Consider the following 16,871-nt stretch of genomic DNA (forward strand, 5'->3'; position numbering starts at 1 on the left):
TGCCTACTTGTGATCTGTCAAATTAAAAAAAAAAAAAAAGAATTCAGGATAATATCATTTTAGTCAGTGGGGATTTTCTGTTATGACAGACGACTCCCAAATTACAGTGACTTACCACAGTGAAGGTTGATTTCTTTCTTGTTACTGTCTAGTGTAGGGCTGTGGGGGCTGGGGGAAGAGTTCTGTCCTGCTTCATTCGTTCAGGGATGCAGACTCCTCCCATCTAGTGACCCTGCCAGCCGCTAGGGGGCTCAGAGTCCTCCTCTGGTCCTGATCCAGTTTACAGAGGAGAAAGAGGGCAGAACATGGAGATTTTGCAGGTCTCTGTGGGCCGGGACTAGGGGGGATATGCTTTTGCAGCCCAAATTACATTGAGCAGACCGCCCATCACCGACTGAGGGGAGCTAGCACCTAGAGTAATTGGGGGGTGGGGTGGGGGCTGGAGGGTGGGGGAGGCATTGGGGGGACGACATAGACATGGAACCCTGGCTGCTACAGTGTTTTATATTGCTCATACCTTGCAGTGGCTGGGTCTCACCACTCTTGGGGAATCAAAGACGCTTCAAAACTATATGTTTTTAATTTCTTAGAGTTACATATTTAAATTTCCAAATCATACTATCACAGTTTCATTTTTACCTGCAGGTATTTTTAAAAGGCTCAGGAAAGGAACATTCTCCCAGAGGGTGGGAGCAGAACAGAGTAATACAGAACTGAGAATTTAAGGATTATTTACTCTGGAAAGGCAGAAAGAGGCACAGCAACTTGAGTTGTACGTCTGCGTGTGTATGCATGTGTGTATGTATTTCTAGGGCAACAGAAGAACATTGAAAAGCCTCTGGTTCTGTCCTGTAGCTAGGAAAACAAGCTCTTGTCTCTCCCTCACTTATGCAGGAATGTCTTTTGCATGGTGACATGGAGGGGGTTGGGAAGTATAGGATTACAAGGAAATATTCATGCAGACAGCACTGATAGTTCCTGGGGATTCCTGGGGGTATCACCCAAGCAGCCCTTGAATTGGATGGGGAGAAGCTAGCGTAGAGAGATCAATGACTTCATCAGTCAACAGGTCTTACTGCTGAGTGACCTTGGGCATTTACTAGCTTTGTTCTAGGCAATGTGAGGCACAGGGGACAAGAGCACCAGGGCCTGAGAACTTGGCAGCCCAAAAGCTGTGGCTCAGAGAAAGGAACCAAGGGTAAGACAGGGCCTAGTTAAGTGTTCCAGAGGTGAGGAGGAAGGAGTGAAATTGAGGGGGCTTTGAGAAGGACCTGCACTCTGAAACAGGGACCCTGATGAGTGGGGTAGGACATTAGGGGGCCTGGGTAAAGTACACCAGCTAAATAGAGCATTAGTAATACTTCCGAAGCAGCAGGGATCACCGAGAGCCACATGTGAGTCTTGGTGGGGTGGGGGAAAGTGAGCAGGGGAGTGGGACGGAAGACTGGATCGGGGGCAGAGTCCATGACGGAGGCCTGGTCCCAGCTCTCCAAGTTCAGGTTTGATGTAGCAGGACCATTAAAGGTTCTGAGACGGACTGGAAACACCTGGCGGAAACGTGGTGTTCCAGCCTTCAGTGTGAAGAATTAATTGTGCACAGCGCTTTCTTCTGAAATTTCTTTTTTTTTCTTTTTTCCTTTTTTTAGATTTTTTAATTTATTTTTTTGACAGATCACAAATAGGCAGAGAGGCAGGCAGAGAGAGAGAGAGAGAGAGGAGGAAGCAGGCTCCCTGCAGAGCAGAGAGCCCGATGCGGGACTCGATCCCAAGACCTTGAGATCATGACCTGAGCCGAAGGCAGAGGCTTAACCCACTGAGCCACCCAGGTGCCCCTCTTCTGAAATTTCTATTTGGGTATCTAGAATTGAAAATTGTCTTCCTTTATTTCCACCAGTGAAGTTCATTTAGTTGTACCTGTTAAGCTAGTTACTGTGCTAGTCTCCTAAGATCAAAATCATATAAGCCTCAACCCCTGCCTTTAAGGAAATCATAGTCTGGTTAGATAAGACATACTTTAAAAAGTTAGTGTGCTCGGTGTTAACATAGGCTAAGACAGAGGGAGGTAGGCGGTGCCCACGGTGCTGGCCCACCTTTTGCAAAGGCCGCGCTCTGCCCTGAAAACCCCCGAATCCTCCTGAAATAGAATAAATAACATAATTAACAGTTCACGAAGGGAAGTTCTCCCCACCTCTGCCCTCGATCATTGCCGTTACACAGGGAGTGGTTAACTTGCTGGGGAAGGGCAGTGGTGGGGGTGGGGGTGTAGGAAGGACCTGGTGGAGGAAGCCACTCTTGGGCCTGGACTTGAAAGCTGCAGGAACAAGGCAGAAAGTGCATTTTAGGTAGAGGGGACAGCAGGAACACAGGTGTGGGGACCCGGAGAAGGGCTGGGAGAGAGTCCTGTATGGAGCACCGAGTTCAGGCTCTGGGTAGGGGGATGTGATGAAAGGACTGTGCACAGGAGACGTGGCCATATCTGCACTCTAGGAAGAGAACTCTGGCCCCAGCCTGGAAGAGAGAGGGTGAGGGAAAAGCAGGTGCAGGTCCTGGCTGCCTCTACTAGTTCAGGGATGGGGAGGGGGTAGGACAGGCCACATGGTGAGGGGGGTGGTCTGAGCTGCGGAGAGGAGGATAATGAGGAGGAGCAGACGGTAGCACTAGGGCATTTCTGGCAAAGTGAAGATTATGGGCAAAGGCACAGAATGTGAAAGAGACTGGCGTCTTCAGAAAACCACAGGGAAGCCCGCGTGGCCAGCAGGCAGGACTCCAATGAGACGATGTCCCTCACGGGGCAGGTAGGTTCATGATTCAGGTCACACCGAAGAGTTCAGACTTTCCTAGAAGAGGAAGCCTCAGGCAATACCATGTAGCAAGTCTCAACACATTTCCCAGGAGTGGTAGCACATGCAATAAATTCTCTGGCCACAGTGGAATTAAACTAGACATCAGTAACAAAGATAGCTAGAAAATCCTTGTAGTCTAGAAGTCAAAGAGATAAACTTGTAAATCGCTGCATCAATGAAAAAAATCATAATGGAAATTGGAGAGTATTTTGAACTAAATATTAAAAACACTACGTTAGAATGTGGGTAATGCTACCAAAATCAAGCTTAGCGGGAAATCTACAGGCCTCAGTACATATATTAAGAAAAAACAAAGGCTGAAAATCCGTGTTGGAAGCATGGGTTTCAAGAAGTTAGGAAATGTACAGCAAATTAAACCCAAAGAAGGGAACTAAAATAATAAAGAGTGGAGTTTGAAGAAAAAAAAAAAAACACCACCTTAGAATATAGAAGATTAACAAACCCAAAGTTTGTCCTTTCGAAAGACTGATAAAATGGACAGACCTCTGGCAGGGCTGACCACATAGCGATCCGGGGAGAGAGATTGTGGGAGCACCAGGGCCAAATGAGCAGCACCTGCCATGGAAAAGGGACAACGCTAGAGAAACTACAGACATTAAAAAGATAAAAAGAGACTATTACGAGCAATTTTACGCCAGAAGTTTTGAGAGAGAACTTCTGGCTCAGTGACTGGCCTTCAGTCGTCAGATGTATGTAGAGCTGAACGAAGACAGAGGAGGGAGGTGCAAGCCCATCTTGGCTTGGTGAGGCAGGACAGGTGACTAAATCCTAATGAAAGGACACGTCTTGTTTAAAGACCACCTCGACCGGAGCAAAAGCCATCCTGGAAGCGAGCACAGCGATGAAAATTAGCTGGACAGTTTTCGACTGGCTGTCAAGGCTGGAAACAAAGCATCTGATCCACTCTGCCCTTGCTTCTCGGCACTTAGAAGGAGAAGAAATCATTCAGTTTAACAAACATTGCTGAATTCCTGAAGCATGCCAGATACTTGGCCAAACGCCTGGGATGTTAAATCAAATGAAGTCCCGTCCCTGAGCTGGAAGGAAGCCTTGCACCCTGGTCCCGAGCAGGAAGAGTTCAAAACTTCCCATCATGGCATACAAAGCCCTTCATGTTCTGATCTCCGACCGATGCATCCCAGGGCCTCACCCCAGCTCTGCCAGCCTCCGATCTTCACTTCCTCACTTGCCAAGTCCAGTGGAATTCCCTCGTCCCTCATCGGCTCAGCATCAGCTTCTCCGTCTGCCGTCCCCAGCCTCCACTTTGCCCTGGCTCCCTCCCTTTGGGCAATCAGCATCCACACAAAATTGGTGAACACATTCTCTATCCAAAATGAGTGTGTGAACGGGCCTGCCATAAACAGACTGATTGGTTTAGAAAACATGAATTAGAGACCTTTTTTCCATGTACTGTGAAATAGGTTCTTGGAAATCACCATTTATATTTAAATAAGTGAGACTGGGTCTTTTTGGCAACGACTTTTGATGCAGTAAGCTCTAAATTAGACCAGTACTTGGGAATTCGAGTTTTTCATAAAACTGTGTGTGTGTCTGTGTGTTTGAGTCATGATAAAATAAGGCTCATTTTAGAAAGCACACCTATACTTCCATCATTCAGAGGCAATCCAAGGTAATTTTTGTTTTATTTTCTTCCCGAACTGCTTCCTGTGCCCCAAACGTTTTTCCTTGTTGTATATAATTAATCACATTGGCATATAGATACTTTTTTTAAAAAGTTTTCCATTATAGTCTGCTTCTCCCGCTCCCTCTGCCTCTCTCACCAGTTTGTGCACTCTCTTTTTCTCTCGCTCTCTAATAAATAAATAAATAAACCTTAAAAAAGATTTTATTTTATTTTTTATTTATTTTTTTTAAAGATTTTATTTATTTATTTGACAGAGATCACAAGTAGGCAGAGAAGCAGGCAGAGAGAGAGGAGGAAGCAGGCTCCCCGCTGAGCAGAGAGCCCGATGCGGGGCTCGATCCCAGGACCCTGGGATCATGACCTGAGCCGAAGGCAGAGGCTTTAACCCGCTGAGCCACCCAGGCGCCCCAAAAAAGATTTTTTATTTATTTGAGAGTACGTGAGTTGCAGGAGGGGATGCCAGGCTGGGGGGTGGAGTGCTGAGGAGAGGAACAGGGAGGAACAGCCTCCCCACCGAGCAGGTTGCCCAACACCTCCCAGGCTTTGTCCCAGGACCCGGAGATCATGACCTGAGCCAACGTCATACACTTAACTGACTGAGCCACCCAGGCGCCCCTGGATGAGTTTCTTAATTGGGTGGTGAATGTTCTCAGTAGGAACACGGAAGTGAAGAAGGAAGAAGGGAAGCCTCTTGAGCGTTGTAAGCACAGTGACTTCTCAATGACCTCAGTCCCTAAGCTCACATCTGACCCACCTCTGGTGGCTGGAATTTTGGCTCCCGGGTGACAGTCAACCTGTGAGGTTTTTTTTTTTTTTTTTTTTTTTTTTTTTTTCCTTTCCCTCAAGGAGTGGAGAGATTCTGGCCCAGCCTTCTTGGGAATCTTAGTGTTTTCTGACCAAGGTTACTACGTGCTCTGGTCTCAGGGCTTCGGTTCTGACCCATTGTTAATCCTTTTTATTTGTTTCACATCAACTTTCTGGTTTGGAAAAATTACAAAAAAAAAAAAAAACAGTAAAAGTTGAAAGCACAGCACAGTAAGCATCAGGATCCTCTCAACTAGATTTTCTAGTTAACATTTTTATGTTTTGCCACATTTGTTCTGTCTCTGTAGACAGACACATTTTTCTGTACTATTTGAAAGTAAGTTGCAGAGTTTTTATTTTTACGACTTCATTTTTTCAGAAGAGTTTCGGGTTCATAGCAAAAGATATTTCCCATAAACGCTCTGCCCCCACACTTACACAGCCTCCCCCACTGTCAACACCGCCACCATCTCCATTTGTTAACAGTCGACGAACCTGCAAAGATGTGTCAGTGTCACCCAAAGCCCGTAATTTACAGTAGGGTTTACTCTTGGTGTCAACACTGTGTGTGGCTTTGGATAAATGTATGACGACGTGTATCCTTTATATTACTATACAGAACAGTTTCACTGTCCTAAAAATTCTCTGTGCTCCACCTGTTCATCTCTCCCTTCCCCCAACCTGTGGAAAATGCTGATCCTTTTACTGACTCCATAGTCTTGCCTGTTCCAGAAGGTCATATAGTTGGAATCACAGAGATTGTGTCCTTTTCAGATTGGCTTCTTTCATTATGCAATATTCGTTTAAGGCGGGGCGCCTGGGTGGCTCCGTGGGTTAAAGCCTCTGCCTTCAGCTCAGGTCGTGATCTCAGGGTCGTGGGATTGAGCCCCGCATCGGGCTCTCTGCTCATCAGGGAGCCTGCTTCCTCCTCTCTCTCTGCCTGCCTCTCTGCCTACTTGTGATCTCTGTCAAATAAATAAATAAAAATTAAAAAAAAAAAACTCATTGAAGGCTCTTCCATGTCTTTTCATGACTTGATAGTTTATTTCTTTTTAGCGCTTGATAATATTTCACTGTCTGAATCTACCACAGTTCATTCAACCACTAAAGGACATCTTGGTTGCTTCCAAGTTTTGGCAATTATGAATAAAGCTGCTGTAAACATCTGTGTGCAGGGTTTTGTTTTGTGGACATAAGTTTTCAAGCCCTTTGGGTAAATGCCAAAGAATATGATTGTTGGAGTGTACAGTAGAGTATATTTAGTTTTTTTTTTTTAAGATTTTATTTATTTATTTGACACAGAGAGAGATCACAAGTAGGCAGAGAGGCAGGCAGAGAGAGAGGAGGGGAAGTAGGCTCCCTGCTGATCAGAGAACCCAATGCGGGGCTCGATTCCAGGACCCTGAGATCATGACCTGAGCTGAAGGCAGAGGCTTAACCCACTGAGCCACCCAGGTGCCCCAAGTATGTTTAGTTTTGTAAGAAACTGTCAGACTGTCTTCCAAAATGGCTGTACCACCTTGCATTCCTGCCAGCAATGAATGAGAGCTCCTGTCGCTCCACATCCTTGTCCGTATTTGTGGTGTCGTCGGTGTTCTGGATTTTGGCCATTCTGATAGGCATGTACTGTATGTCATTGCTGTTTTATTTAATTTGCATTTCTCTATTGGCATATGGTATGGAACATCTTTTTTTTTTTTAAAGTTTTTACTTTTTTATTTTATTTAATTTATTTTAACTAGACTCCACACCCAACATGGGGGTTGAGCTCACAACCCTGAGGTCAGGGGTGACATGCTCTGCCAACCGAGTCAACTAGGTTCCCTGTGGAACATCTTTTTATGTGTTTATTTGTCATCCATATATCCTGTTTGGTGAGGACTCTATTAAGGTCTTTAGCCTACTTTTTAATTGGGTTGTCTGTGTTCTTATTATTGAGTTTTAAGTGTTTTTTGTATATTTTGGATCATTGTCCTTTATCAGATTTGTCTTTTACAATTATTTTCTCCCAAACGGTGCTTGTCTTTTCATTCTCTCTCTTTTTTTTTAAAGATTTTATTTATTTATCAGAGAGAGAGAGAGAGAGCACACAAGCAGGCAGAGTGGCAGGCAGAGGCAGAGAGAGAAGCAGGCTCCCTGCTGAGCAAGGAACCTGACTCGGGACTCGATCCCAGGACCCCGGGATCATGACCTGAGCCAGAAGGCAGCGGCTTAACTGACTAAGCCACCCAGACGTCCCGTCTTTTCATTCTCTTTATGGAGCAGAAGTTTTTCATTTTAATGAGATCTAGTATAACAGTTCTTTCTTTCCTGAATCACATCTTTGGCACTGTATCTAAAAAGTCCCTGCCAAGGGGTTGCCTGGGTGGCTCAGTGGGTTAAAACCTCTGCCTTCGGCTCAGGTCATGATCCTAGGGTCCTGGGATTGAGCCCCACATCGGGCTCTCTGCTCAGCGGGGAGCCTGCTTCCCCCGCTCTCTCTGCCTGCCTCTCTGCCTACTTGTGATCTCTGCCAAATAAATAAATAAAATCTTAAAAAAAATTTTTTTTAAGTTAAAAAAAATTAAAAAAAAAAGTCCCTGCCAAACCCAAGGTCATCTAGATTTTTTCTCTGTCTTTTAACACTGTTACATCTTTTTGTTTTATACGTAGGTCTGTGATCCACTTTGAGGGTTTTTTTTTTTTTTTTTTAATTCATTTGACAGAGATCACAAGCAGGCAGAGGGGCAGGCAGAGAGAGAGGGCGAAGCAGGCTCCCCACTGAGCAGACAGCCGGATGCGGGGCTTGATCCCAGGACTCTGGGATCATGACCTGAGCCGAAGGTAGAGGCTTTAACCCACTGAGCCACCCAGGCAGCCCCCCCCCCCAACTTTGAGTTTTTTGAAAGGTCTCTACCTACACTCATTTTTTTTTTTAAAGATTTTATTTATTTATTTGAGAGCGAGACAGTGAGAGAGAGCATGAGCGAGGAGAAGGTCAGAGGGAGAAGCAGACTCCCCATGGAGCTGGGAGCCCGATGTGGGACTCGATCCCGGGACCCCGGGATCATGACCTGAACTGAAGGCAGTCGTCCAACCAACTAAGCCACCCAGGCGTCCCTAGACTCATTTTTTTTTTTTTGCATGTGCATGTCCAGTTGTTGCAGCATCACTTGTTGAAACAGCTGCCTTTCTCAGAGATTCATTGACTATATATATATATATAAAACATATATAATATATCATATTTATATAGGTCTGTTTATATAGGTCTATATAGGTTATATAGGTCTGTTTCTGGGCTCTCTATTCCATTGATCTGTTTGTCTCGTCTTTGGCCAGTACTACACTGTCTTGATGACTATAGTGTTACAGTAAGTGTTGAAGTTAGGAATGCCAGTCTCCCACCTTTGTTCTGCGGTATTGAGTTGCCAGTTCTGGGTCTTTTACCTCTCCATAGAAACTTTAGAATCAGTTGGTCAGTATTCATAAAATCACTTGCTGGGATTTTTATTGGGATTGCCTTGAATCTATATTGGTCAGGTTTAGAAGAACTAACATCTTGGCAATATTTAGTCTTCTTATGGAATGTGGGATGTCTCCATTTTTTTAGTTCTTCACTGATTTCATTCATCTGAGATTACATTTTCCCTCATATAGATCTTGTATTTTGTTACATTTAAACCCAAGTATTTCATTTTGGGGGGTACTAATGTAAATGGTATTAAATTTCAAATTCCATTTTTTCTTTTTCTTTTTTTTTTTTAAGACTTTATTTATTTATTTGACAGAGATCACAAGTAGGCAGAGCAGCAGGCAGAGAGAGAGGGCGAGGCAGGCTCCCTGCTGAGCAGAGAGCCCAATGCGGGGCTCAATCCCAGGACCCCGAGATCATGACCTGAACTGAAGGCAGAGGCTTAACCCACTGTGCCACCCAGGCGCCCCCCAAATTCCATTTGTTCAATGCTAGTATATTGGAGTGATTGACTTTTACGTATTAATATTGTATCTTGCTAAAATTGCCTATTAGTTCTAGGAGTTTTTTGTCAATATTTTCAGATTTTCTACATAGACAGTCGTGTCATCTGTGAACAAAGACGGTTTTATGTCTTCCTTCCCTATCAGTATACCTTATTTCTTTGTTTTTGTTTTTGTTTCTGTTTTTTTTCTCATTGCATTAGCTTGGACTTCCAGTACAATGTTGAAAAGGAATGGTGAGAGGGGCTGTCCTTGTCTTGTTCCTGATCTTAGTGGGAAAACTTTTAATTTCTCACCATTAAGTGATATTAGCAGTGGGTTGTTTGTAGATATACTTTATCAAGTTCAGAACGTTCTGTTCATTTCTTAGTTTACTGAGAGTTTTTATCATGATTGGGTGCTAGATTGTGTCAATGTTTTTTCTGCAACTATTGATGTAATCTTGTGCTTTTTCTTCTTTATTAACCTGTTGATGTTGATGTATTACGTTAACTGATTTTCAAAAATCAAGTCAGCTTTGTGTACCTGGGATAAATCCCACTTGGTTGTGGTATGTAATTCTTCTAATACATTGCTGGATTCAATTTTCTAATATTTTGTTGAGGATTTTTATGTCTGTATGTTCATGAGAGATACTGGTCTGTAGTTTTCTTTTCCTGTAATGTCTTTGTCCCATTTTGCTATTAGGGCAATGCCAGCTTTTTAGAATGAGTGAGGAGACATTCCCTCTGCTTCTGTCTTCTGGAAGATATAATAAATAATTGGTTTAATGTCTTCCTTAAATGGTTGGTAGAATTCACCAGTGAACACATCTGGGCCTGGTGCTTTCTGTTTTGGAAGGTGGTTAATTATTTATTTAACTTCTTTGATAGATACAGGCCTATTCAGGTTGTCAATTTCTTCTTGTGTGACTTTGGGCATGTTGTGTCTCCAAGGAATTAGTCCGTCTCATCTAGGTTATCAGATTTGTGGGCTTAGAGTTGTTCATAGTATTCCCTTACTTGAAAGTAATTTGCAGAGTTTTTAGTAGTTTTTCTTGAATATTTCATCTTGCATTTCCTAAAGACAAGGATATTATGCGACTCCTGAGTGGCTCAGTTGGTTAAGCATCCAGCTCTTGATTTTGGCTCAGGTCATGATCTCAGGGTTGTGAGATCAAGCCCCTGCTTAAGATTCTCTGCACCCGCCCCAAGAAACAAACAAACCCCAAACCGAAGATATTCTACATAGCCACAGTACCATTATCACACTAAGAAAATTGACTTATTAATTCCCCTATTAACTTTTTTTTTTTTTTTTAGATTTTATTTATGCAAGAGAGAGAGAGCATGAGCAGGGTTAGGGGCTGAGGGAAAGGAAGAGGGAGAAACAGACTCTTTGCTGAGTGAGGAGCCCGATGTGGGGCTTGACCCCAGGACATTTAACCATCTGAGCTACCCAGACACCCCTCGTACTAATTTCTTGATAATGAACTTACTAACCACAAGGGGGAAAAAGTGGTCTGAGGGCCAATACCTTAACCAGATGATCAAATTTAGCAACACCAATATGAGAATCTGACATTATATGCCTTCTAATGTGATGCAGTAGTAAATACCTATCATCTACAGAGTGTTTATGTCAAAAATGTTCAACCCGAATCTAATATTGAGGACATACTCAGACAAATCCAACACGTAGGATGTGCTAGTCAGCTGACCTGGACTCTTTGGGGAATAAAAGGTCAGTGACATGAGTAAACAAAAATGGAGGAGGTGAGCTATTCCTAAATTAGAGAGGTTTAGGAGACAATACAGGTGAGCTGTTCCTAAATTAGAGAGGTTTAGGAGACATCACATGCAATGGATGAACTTTAATTGGAACCCAGATGTGAGGAGAAAGGCCATAGAAGACATGGGGGTGGCAGTTGGTTAAATCTTAATATGTGCTATATGTGATGACACCGAGTCCTTGTTACCAGGTAGAACTGTTAGAAGTTGTGGTGATTCCAATTCTGACTTGTTTTTTTTCTTTTGATGTTTTTATTCTTGTTTCACTGACCAAATGGGGCCATATAGCTTATAATATATTTTAATAAGAATCAAAGCTGTTTTCTCAACCATTCCCTTGTGGAGAGTTTTGCAGTGGATGTTTCCAGAAGACTGCACCTTGCTGTAAGTGCAGATATGTGGGTCACAGAGTGACCTTCTTTCTCTGTCAGACTCAGGACCTTTGCGTTGCTGACCACGAACTGGAGTTTTTAGGTTAGGGGCCAGAGACAGGACTAGAGTAATAAAGCCCTGTAGGAAGTACGAAAACCCTGCATGGAGGCGGACATTATTCCTCCCTCTGAGGGAGGCAGAACCAAGCATCCTGTGGATATTCGGAAACAGACTTCTAAAAATCTGTAGTAACTCTATGACAGTGTTCAGTCCTTTCCTTTGTAGTGAAAATGGACATGATAAGATTTTTGTTTCCTCAAGATTCCCTGTTTCCAGATCCCTTTCCACGTCATTTGTTCATTCCTTTTTTTATCATTCGGTAAATATTTATTAAGTGTCTGCTGTGTGCCAGGTACTGTGCTAAGTGAAGAGTATGGTGATAAGACTATATGAGTCACCTGGAGGTTTTTGTTTTTTTTTTTTTAAGATTTTATTTATTTGAGAGAGAGACAGTGAGAGAGAGCATGAGCGAGGAGAAGGTCAGAGGGAGAAGCAGACTCCCCATGGAGCTGGGAGCCCGATGCGGGACTCGATTCCGGGACTCCGGAATCATGACCTGAGCCGAAGGCAGTCGTGCAACCAACTGAGCCACCCAGGCGTCCCTCACCTGGAGTTTTTTTGTCTGTGTAGGGAAACCAACATTAAACAAGTCAATATTAAGTATTAAGTATTAAGTCAATACTCAGTTCTTCTGTAGTAAAGGCTGCAAAGGAAAGGTAGAGCAGCTCTGACAGAGAATAACAGGAAGACTGTCCCAGTGTTAGCTCAGCGTGTAGCTCTAAAGATGTCCGCCCTTCTGTCTCCAACTTCTGCCTCTGGTACACCCAGTCCCTGTCTGCCTGATTCCTTACCTTCTCTTCCCTCATTTTGGAGTGAGAACTGGCTTGAGTATCTGTGAGTCCTTCGGATATCCGTTTACAAAGCTAATTCATTACCGTGCTTAATTTAAAAGAAACGTTCTTCTCTATTACCTATTACTCTATCTGCCTATTTTTCAAGAGAGGCTGGAAATCTAGATTTTTTTATGCGAAATCTCCTGACTCATAAATGTTAACGAATTCAAAAATTTTCATATACTTTGTGCACTCCAGTTGCAGTATCTGCTTGAGGGGACAGAAGTTCAGGTACAGGAGTATTCTGGGTCAAAAGATTAGGCAAGGGGCGCCTGGGTGGCTCAGTGGGTTGAAGCCCCTGCTTTCGGCTCAGGTCATGATCCCAGGGTTTTGGGATCGTGCCCCGCGTTGGGCTCTCTGCTCAGCAGGGAGCCTGCTTCCGCCTCTCTCTCTCTGCCTGCCTCTCAGCCTACTTGTGATCTCTGTCTATCAAATAAATAAATAAAATTTAAAAAAAAAAAGATTAGGCAAAATTCCCTTCCTCTTGTCTAGTCCTAAGTAAAAAAAATAAAGTTACTGAATAAGAGATTCAGAATACTAAGGAAAGAAACCAAAAGAGGGTTTTATTTATTTATTTTTTTTAAAGATTTTATTTATTTGACAGACAGATCACAAGTAGGCAGAGAGGCAGCCAGAGAGAGAGGAGGAAGCAGGCTCCCTGCTTAGCAGAGAGCCCGATGTTGGGCTCGATCCCAGGCCCCTGGGATCATGACCTGAGCCGAAGGCTTTAATGCACTGAGCCACCCAGGCGCCCCAAAAGAGGGTTTCAAAAACCAGGTCCTTTTTATGCTTTCCTCAGGATAATAATTAAGTAAGAAGTAAAGATTACATTCACTGATTCCTTAGCTCTCTGCTGGGGTTTCTTTCCTGCCTTCATTAAAAAAAAAAAAAAAAAAAAAAAAAAAATCCAAACAGTAAGGTTCCCTGTGTTCAGAGGAGCAGACAAAGGCAAATTGTCCATGGTTAGCCTCCAAAACCCCAGAGGTCCATGTTTCCCTGGAGGGAACATGATGTGCCCTCCTTTCTCCTCCCCCTTTCTTTAGGTAGCAGATTTCTCGAAATGTAATTGATATATGCTATTGCCCACCCATTGAAAGTATACAATCACACGTTTCTTAGTGTATTCAGGGTGTGCAGACATTGCTACAGTGAATTTTCGAACATTTTCCTTATTTTAGAAAGGAACCCTGTACCCATGTGCAGTCACGCTCCCCTTTCCCCCAACCTCTCCTAGCCCTAGGCAGCCACTAATCTACTTTCTATCACAATAGATTTGCCCATTTGGGACATTTCATATAAATGGAATCATACAGTATGTGGTCTTTTGTGACCGGCTTTCACTTCGTATGATGTTATAAGATTCATCCGTGTTGAAGCATGGAACAATACTTTATTCCTTTTTACGGTGAAATGATACTCCACTATGTGGATATTCCGCATTTTGTTCATCCATTTATCAGTTAATGGGCATTTAGGTTGCTTCCACTTCTTGGTTATCGTGAATAATAGCTTGTGAACACTGATGCTCAGGTGTTTGTGTGGATATAAAATTCTCTTGGCTGCTGAGTCATACAGTAACTCTATTTAACCTACTGAGGGGGCGTCCAGCTGACTCAGCGGAAAGTACCCTGCGACTTGATTTCAGGGTCGTGAGTTCGAGCCCTGCATTGGGTGTAGAGATTACTTACATAAATAAATAAAAACTTAAAAAACAAAACAAAACAAAAACCTACTGAGGAAATCCCAGACTCTTTTCCAGAGCTACTTCACCATTTTACATTCTTACCCGTGATGTATTCCATTTCTCCCCTACCCTCCACTCTTAGTACTTAAGATGAACGATGCGATGGCAACAAGCTATTCGCTTTTCTCTTCTCAGCTGAGGTACTACACAGTGCCTATCCTCCCTTTTTAAATAGATATATATTATGATGTCATAGATACATAAAATTTCTGATGAAAAAATGTAAAGACTTGGTTGAGCAACCTTTTATTTTATTCTCTCCCTTTGCCTTAACTAAGTTATCTTTGGAGAACAGAATGGCACCATACTCTTTTAATTAATTAATTAATTTTAAAGATTTTATTTTTTAAAATAATCTCCACACCCAACACGGGACTTGAACTCATGAACCCAAGATCAGGAGTCACACACTCCACTCACTGAGCCAGCCAGGCACCCCAAGTACCATACTCTATCTATTTTTTAAAATTTATTTATTTACTGTCCAAGAGAGTATTTTAGGCAGACTCCCTGCTGAGCAGGGAGCCCAGCTTGGCACTCTGTCCCATGACCCTGAGATCATGACCTGAGCTGAAATTAAGAGGCAGATGCTCAACCGACTGAGCTACCCAGGAGCCCCAGTACTATAGTACTATGGTCTTTTAATGACAGCCTACCAAGTACATGCTTTTTTTCCAGGTAAAGCGTAGAATGTCATATGGCAAATGACTTAAGAGTCTGATCCTATCTGGGGGCCTCTGGCATATGTGAATAGTGAAGGCCCTGTTCTCACAGAAATGTGTCTCTTTTTTTATTATTTGGATTTCTAAAAAGTTAGATTTTATTTTATTTTATTTATTTATTTTTTAAAGATTTTATTTATTTATTTGACAGAAATCATAAGTAGGCAGAGAGGCAGGCAGAGAGAGAGGAGGAAGGAGGAAGCAGGCTCCCTGCTGAGCAGAGAGCCCGATGCGGGGCTCGATCCCACCTTGAGATCATAACCTGAGCCGAAGGCAGAGGCCTTAACCCACCGAGCCACCCAGGCGCCCCTTAGATTTGATTTTAAAGCAAATCCTAGACATTATGTCATTTTATCCATAAATACTTAAGTAAACATCTCTAAGAGAAGAACTTTTTAAAATAGAGCCGTCATACTATTACCTCACATTAACCTAATTCCCTAATATCTTCTGACTCGTGATCCATGCTCAGATGTCTGTAATTATCTTAGAGATGCCTTTTCATAGTTGTTGTTTTAATCTGGGTCCAAATAAGGTCCACACATTTGGTTGTTTTGTCTTTTAATGATCTTTATTCTAAACTGATTATTTATCCACATATGATTTATCAAAAATAATCACAAAATAACATAAGACAGTATCTAGTAAGGCGTTAAGTAAGTAGGATGTGGTCAAGTATGAGTCACCTAGATTTCGAATAGACTTCATTGGCTCTGTTGGTAGAGACGTGACAAATAGGTCAGAGAACCAGAGCAGCTAGATTAGAAGCCCCATTCCTACCGCTGTAGGCTGTGTAATCCTGTGCAAGTTAATTCAGGGTTTGTTCTTAGTGAAGTTGTACCTGTGCGTGGTACAGAAAAAACAGTTCTACAAGGCTTGTTACCCACAAAAATGAACAAGAAAAAAAGCACTCCCCCCGTTACCGCTACTACTTGATTTCCTACCTTTAGGAGACATCCAATTTCAACTCTTCCAAGTAATTTGTTTGGTATTTACCTCCAGATCTCTAAATAACATACTTCTACTGCCAGTTGTTAATATTTCAATTTCGGGTATTACCTGTTGACATTCTACTGTGGAAGGTGGAGATTAAGTACTCCGTCGCCCTCACTGCTTCCTCACCACAGACAGGAAGTCCGTCCTCCCATTCTTCCACATTCAGTCCATATACCGTGACCATGAAATGCTCTTCATAGATGACAACATTACTGTTTTTTCACTGCACATTTTGTTTTTCCTGAAGTCAATTAACAGTCTTGCCTTCTGTTTTGCCAGTTTTCTGTGAATTTATACTAATTCAATCCCAAACTCTTCCTCAGTTGTATGGATCTGTTCTCCAGACATTCAGATGTGTCAGGTGGTCTGTCAGTTTCATTTCTTGAATAAAATCTCTCTAGAGGAGCCTTCTCACGGGCATGGCTCTGGACTGTTTGCTCTTGACCCCTGCTGCAGGGCTGTGGTCTGGGAGTCACCTCTACCATCATCCTCTTCTGGTATCTCTTGTTTTCTCAATCCCATGTTTTTGTTTTTATTGTTTTCATTTTCTTCTTCATTTAATGGAACACATCCTCTAATAATTTCCTGAGAAAGGATGCCTGAGAGGCACATTTTTCAGACCTTGCCTGTATGGAAGTGTCTTTATTCTAAACTCATACTTAATTGACAGTCACGCCGGATGTAGAATTCTTGGTTAGAAATTGTTTTCCCTCAGGGGCGCCCATGTGGCTCTGTCCGTTAAGCATCTGGCTTCTGCTCAGATCGTGATCTCGGGGTCTTGGAATTGAACTCCAGGTCAGACTGCACTCAGTGGGGGAGTCTGCCTGACCCTCTCCTTGTCCCTCTCCCTCTGCCCCTCCTGCTACTCATGCTCGCTCTCAAATAAAATCTAAACTATATATATATTTTAGATTAAAAATATATATAATATTATAAATATAATATTATATTATATATATTATATATATATATATTTATTTTTCCCCTTAGTATTTTGAAGATATTGCCCCACTGCATTCTAGGCTTTCAGTGTTCCTGTTGAGGG

The 16,871-nt window shown here is 42.7% G+C and overlaps 1 protein-coding gene and 1 long non-coding RNA gene across 6 annotated transcripts in view; one reads left to right on the forward strand and one right to left on the reverse strand.

The window, feature by feature from the left end:
* The window catches only part of ST3GAL3 (ST3 beta-galactoside alpha-2,3-sialyltransferase 3), a 188,120-nt gene that overhangs the window by 45,327 nt on the left and 125,922 nt on the right, over positions 1–16,871 (forward strand). The gene's annotated exons all lie outside the window — the stretch shown is intronic.
* On the reverse strand, positions 12,066–15,866 carry LOC116879346. The gene is made up of 3 exons (XR_004385005.1): positions 15,775–15,866; positions 15,517–15,671; positions 12,066–12,093 (listed from the first exon to the last, which is right to left on the reverse strand). It is a non-coding gene; the product is annotated as an uncharacterized LOC116879346 (long non-coding RNA).

This window comes from Lontra canadensis, unplaced genomic scaffold (genome assembly GCF_010015895.1).
Source record: "Lontra canadensis isolate GAN:19392208 unplaced genomic scaffold, GSC_riverotter_1.0 scaffold60, whole genome shotgun sequence".
Taxonomy (NCBI): domain Eukaryota; kingdom Metazoa; phylum Chordata; class Mammalia; order Carnivora; family Mustelidae; genus Lontra; species Lontra canadensis.